General features: G+C 48.7%; 1 non-coding gene across 1 annotated transcript; it reads left to right on the forward strand.

Annotated features, from left to right (window-relative positions):
- The first annotated feature begins 583 nt into the window (after positions 1-583).
- On the forward strand, positions 584-721 carry LOC114818110. Its single transcript, XR_003765929.1, has one exon. It is a non-coding gene; the product is annotated as a small nucleolar RNA SNORA7 (small nucleolar RNA).
- The last annotated feature ends 5,279 nt before the right edge of the window (positions 722-6,000 follow it).

The raw sequence follows: 6,000 nt of genomic DNA on the forward strand, positions 1-6,000 counted from the left end.
AGCAAAATCTTTCTGACTCTGGAAGCAGCTCTGCTCTCTTCACAGCGCTCTCCATCCGCCAGGAACCTCTTAGAGTCTGGGCCTCTTGGGTTAGGAGCCTCTCCTAAGCCATCAATCAATTAATCAGTGGTATTTATTGAGCGCTTCCTGTGTGCAGAGTACTGTATTAAGTGCTTGGGAGAGTACAACATAAAAGAGTTAGTCGACAAGTTCTCTGCCCACAGGGAGCTTATAATCTAGAGGATGAGTTCATGTTCTAGAGAGTCCATCACCCCCAGAGACCAGCTGTGTCGTGCACTGCATCACAGTCCCTTAGTAGTATTTATTAAGTGCTTACTCTTGCGCAGAGCGCTGTACTAAGCACTTGGGAGAGTACTGGCCTAGTGGATGGAGCATGGACCTAGAAGTCAGAAGGGACATAGGTTCTAGTCCCGGCTCTGCCACTGCAATGGGACCTTGGGCAAGTCACTTACCTTCTCTGTGCCTCAGTTACCTCATCTGTAAAATGGGGATTAAAGGCTGTGAGTCCCGCATGGGAGACGGACTGTGTCCAACCCGATTATCTTGTATCTACTGTAACCTTTGCCTCTCGGGGTCGCACCCGGAGAGTTTCCAGTACTCCATCAGTCTCGGCTACGGGAGGGAGAGTCAAGCAGGGGCCTACCCATTCCATCCCTAGCTTGGCCAGTAGCTAGAGCGTGGAAGGCAATCTGCCACAAGTCAAAACTCACCCGCGCTGGGCAGCAGAGGCATGGGAGAGAGTCGAGGGTGGAGACTCAAGTTTACTGTGCGGAAGGGGACAAGGGTAAACCACTTCCGTATTTTTACTAAGAAAAATTATGGATACACTACCAGAATGATTGGAAACGGAGGTGGGGCGTTCTGGGCGAGATGAGTGCTTGGCGTCGCTATGGGTCGGCAACGGCTCTACGGCAAAAGACAAGATGAGACCGGAACCCTTAGAACAGTGCCTGGCGCCATAGTAAGCGCTTAACAAAAAAACACAAAAAAAACCCCTCCCCAAACTAGCAGACATGGTCCCTGACTTGAGGGAGTTTACCCTAATGGATTTCAGAGGATGGGGATAATTCAGAGAGGGAAGGGGACAGAGCCCATCCATGCGATCCCTGCTGCCTCCCCCTAACCCAACAGGTGGGTCCCCAGTGCTCTGAGAAACAGGATTAGGAGGCTGGTGGGCCTTCACCCTCTTTGAGGACCAACGGGGGCATTAGAAGGGGCAACTCCGGCTCTCCGAGCCCTGCGTCGCACTGGGCGATTTTGCCGCCGCAAACTTCCTGATGAGTTCCCCAGGAGAGTCCCCGGAATTGGGAGCAAAGAAAGAACTTTATAAAATTCTCCACAAGCAGCCGAGCGGAACCTATTTTCCCTCACAATGCAATTAACGACACCAACATTTACAAAATATGATTACAAGCGCTTTGGTTAAGTAGAGGAAAGTATATTAGATAGCAGCGAGGGGTTGATCTTAATGTGCATTTTTTCGAGAGACTTGCATTTTCTTTGTGCAAATAAAGAGGCCCTAAATTCTCCATAGGCACTAAAATCAATGCAGTGGAACCATGATAACAAACACAGGCTCTACTTTTTGCTACATCCCCCAATTAATTAAGCCTTTCACGGGCATGTAATTAGGAACATTAGCAAGTCATAAAATTGCCGTGAGTCTTTAAATTATGTGCTGGCCCTCAGCAATTTGTTTTTAATTCCTTTTGAAGACAATGGGACTGCTGGGCCCAATAGATCTTCATAGCAGCCTACTGTTTACTCCTTTATGGCTCTAGGAAAAGAGAACCATTCTCTCCGGTTCCCAGACGCACCCGCGCTATTTCCCTTCCTGTTTTCATTACCTGGGTTCCATGTAAGAGGAAACGCTCTGGCTCCTCCTCTCCCCCTCTGTAGGCCACTCTCTAAGTTGCCTGGGCCAGAGAGTCGGGCACAGGGAAGGTTGAGCGAAGGGGGTGGTCCGCTTGGGCCTGAGGATGCCGTTGACATCGCCTCCGAGAGTCGTGTCACGTTCTCCCACAGTTCCCTGGAACAAATCTCAACCATTTTCCGAGACTTACCTGTCCATTAACCCAATCCCCTCCTGGGTTTCCCAACTGAGGACACATCTGCTTGGGAGGTAAAGAGAGAGAGCGTAGAAGAATCAGGGATGCCCCTCAGAATAACCTGGTGACACCCAGCAGTGGGATTGGCGGTCCTGGGAAAATCATTCTCTGATTAGGGCGAGGTTCAGATATAGACTTCTTTACACCTTATTCAGCCCCCGTGCTTACATGTGCGCTAAATTACTTACTTTGATCTCTCCAATTGTCAGAGTTTTTATATTTATTAATGAGAAGAATAATGATATCTGGGGGCTTTGTTAAACGCTTACTCGGTACCAAACACTGGATTAAGCACCGGGGTAGATACGAGAAAATCAGGTTGGACACGGTCCCTGGCCCTCATTAGGTTCACAGTTTTGGTAAAGAGAAAAAACAGGTATGTTTGTCCCCTCCATTAGAGTGTAAGATTCTTGCAGGCAGGGAATTCGTTCATTCAATGGCATTTATTGAGCGCTTACTGTGGGCAAAGCACTGTACTAAGCGCTTAGGAGAATACAACCACAGACACATTCCCTACCCACAACGACCTCACAGTCGAGAGGTGACTGGCCCAGGAATAAGTCATTTCTTTATTTTGGACTTTCTAAGCACCTGATATGATCCCTCTAGACTGTAAGCTCGTTGTGGGTGGGGAATGTACCTCTTATATCGTTATATTGTACTCTCCCAAGTGCTTAGTACAGTGCTCGGCACATAGTAAGCGCTCAATAAATACAACTGAATGAATGAAGGGCTCAATAAATACAATTGACTCCAGCATGGCTCAGTGGAAAGAGTACGGGCTTGGGAGTCAGAGGTCACGGGTTCGAACCCCGGCTCTGCCCCTTGTCAGCTGTGTGACTGCAGCTGACATAAAAACTGTGTGACTGTGTGACATAAAAAACAAAAACAAATCTCTGCCTTGGAAAAGAAAACTTGAGTGGAAAAAGAGGAGGGAAAATACGTTTGTGTGATTCCCTGGTGACCTCGATGACCCCGGAGTCGGAGTTGGAGGCGTGAGGGAAAGGACTTCCAATCTTCTAGATTGGCCCAGTGCCGAAGGAGAGGAGGCCCAGAGAACTAGCCCGTTCCAGGTCCGCGCTTTCTGTTGGTCCGGTAGGGAAAGGTCAGAGTCGGGGGTCTTCCGAGGTCACGTGCCTTCTGGACTCTGGAAGCAGTATGGCCTAGTTGAGAGAGCATAAACCTGGAAATCAGAGGACCTGAGTTCTGAGTCTGCTGTGTTACCTTGGGCAAGTCACTTAGCTCTGTGCCTCAGTTCCTTCATCTGTAAAATGGAGATTAAGACTGTGAGCCCCATGTGGGAGAGGGACTATATCCAACCCAATTACCTTGTATCTACCCCAGGGCTTAGAACAGTGCTTGGCACGTGGTAAGCGTTTAACAAATACCATTACTAATTAGTACGTGGGACAGAGCGACCATTGATTGAATCCAACTTTGAAGAATGAAAAGAGTCTGAGGGGAGAGTGAAGGACACTGAGCAAAACTCCCAGGCCTATCCACGCCCCGGCGGCAAAGAGGCAAGAGCCCCAGCCAGGGATTGATGATGACAGTGCTTAGAACAGTGCTCAGTGCTTGGCACATAGCGCTTAACAGATACCATAATTATCATCATGTCCGGGGAGGCGGCCGTGGGCGGAGGCCGTAAGTAATGGAAACGCAGTTGTGATCTTGATTCATCAGTGGAAAACCGGCCCCCATCCCCATGCGCTCTTGGATTGCCAATCCAAATGACTGCCCACATCTCCATGGGCACGTGTGCCCCTCTGCATCTTCGAAAGAGCAAAGGAGCAAGCGGGGTTAGCAGTGGTGTGGCTTAGATGTATCCCCAGTAGGATGTGCTTGTCAGGCCCCTGTGCATTTGTGCTGCATTTGGCCCACTGGAAGGAGCACAGGCCTGGGAGTCGAAAGACCTGGGTTCTAATCCTGGCTCCGCCCCCTGTCTGCTGTGTGACCTTAGGCAAGTCACTTATTATCTCTGTGCCTCAGTTACCTCATCTGTAAAATGGGGATTGACTGTGAGCCCCATGTGGCACAGGGACCGAGTCCAACCTGGCTTTAACTACCACCTCTATGCGGATGATGCCCAAATCTACATCTCTAGTCTCGATCTCTCTCCCTCTCTCCAGTCTCGCATTTCATCTTGCCTTCAGGACATGTCTACTGGGATGTTCTCCCATCCCCTCAAACTTAACACGTGCAAAACAGAACTCCTTATCTTCCCACCCAAACCCTGTCCTCCCCATGACTTTCCCATCACTGTAGACAGCATTCTTCCTGTCTCACAAGCCCATAACCATGGCGTTATCCTTGACCCCTCTCTCTCATTCAACCCACATATTGAATCCATCGCTAAATACTGTCCGGCCCACCTTCGCGTCACTCAAATCCACGCTTTTCTTTCCACCCAAACTGCTGCCGTGTTTGGTCACTCATCCTATCCTGCCTGGATTACTGCATCAGCCTCCTTGCTGACATCCCAACCTCCTGTCTTCCCCCACTTCAGTCCATACTTTACTGGCCGGATCATTTTTCTACAAAAATGTTCAGGATGTCACCCCATTCCTCAAAACACTCAGTTGTTGCCCATCCACCTCCGCATCAAACAAGAATTCCTCACCATTGGTTTTAAAGCACGACACAACCTTGCCCCCTCCTACCCAACCTTGCTACTCTCCTTCTTCAACCCAGCCCGCACATTTCACTCCAGTAGTGCTAGCCTTCTCGCTGTGCCCCGATCTCTTCTTTCACAGTGCCGACCCCTAGCCTACGTCCTGTCTCTGGCCTGGAACACCCTCCCTCCTCAAATCTGACAGATTCTCCCCACTTCAAAGCCTTATTGAAGGCACATCTCCTCCAAGAGACCTTCCCTCCTTTCCTCTTCTCACTCTCCCTTCTGCATCACCCTGACTTGCACCCTTTGTTCTTCCCCCCTCCCAGCCCCACAGCACTTATGTACTTATCTGCAATTTATTTATCTGTATTGATGTCTGTCTCCCCCCTCCAGACTGGAAGCTTGTTGTGGTCAGGGAAAGGGTCTGTTTATTGTTGTATCGTACTCTCCAAGCACTTAGTTAAGTGCTCTGCATGGACTAAGCGCTCAATAAATACGATTGCGTGAATGAATGAATGATTAGTTTGTACCTACCCCAGCGTTTAGTACAGTGCCTGGCACATGTAGGCACATAACAAATGCCATAAAGAAACCCTCATACTCCCTCCATTGAATTTAAAGACCATTACACATGTGTTTTGATGCCAAACACAGTTGTACATATAAGCCCAGGGAATCAGATGATAAGAGTAATAGCGATTTTTACTAAGTGCTTATTCGCTACCTAGTGCTGCGGGGTAGCTAAGGGAGACGATGTGGCCTAGTAGAAAGAGTGACTCAAGTCAGTTAACCTCTCTGTGCCTCAGTTTCCTCCTCTGCAGAATAGAAATAGGATACCTACTCTCCCCATTTCTGAGCGCTGTGTGGAATGAGGACAAGGACTGTATCTCTTCTGAATATCTTGTACCTACCCCAGTGAGTAGTACAGTGCCTGTCACACAGTAAGTGCTTAACAAATACCACAACTATTGTTATTATCATCATCATCATCGTCATCATCATCAACACTGTTATCATTAGTCCCAGCTCTGCCACTGGCCTGATGTGTGACCTTGGGCAAATGACTTAACCCCTCTGGAACTCTGTTCTCCCATCTCTAAAATGGGGATTAGATAAATTCTGAACCCAGTGATGGTACATGGACTGCCTGATCTAACAATCTCGCATCTATTCCAGTGTTTGGTACAGGGTGAATGTCATACTTGTTATGCAAGATAATCAGCTCACACACAGTCCTTGTCCCATACAGGGCTTGCA

Source organism: Ornithorhynchus anatinus, chromosome 17 (assembly GCF_004115215.2).
Source record: "Ornithorhynchus anatinus isolate Pmale09 chromosome 17, mOrnAna1.pri.v4, whole genome shotgun sequence".
NCBI classification, from domain to species: Eukaryota; Metazoa; Chordata; class Mammalia; order Monotremata; family Ornithorhynchidae; genus Ornithorhynchus; species Ornithorhynchus anatinus.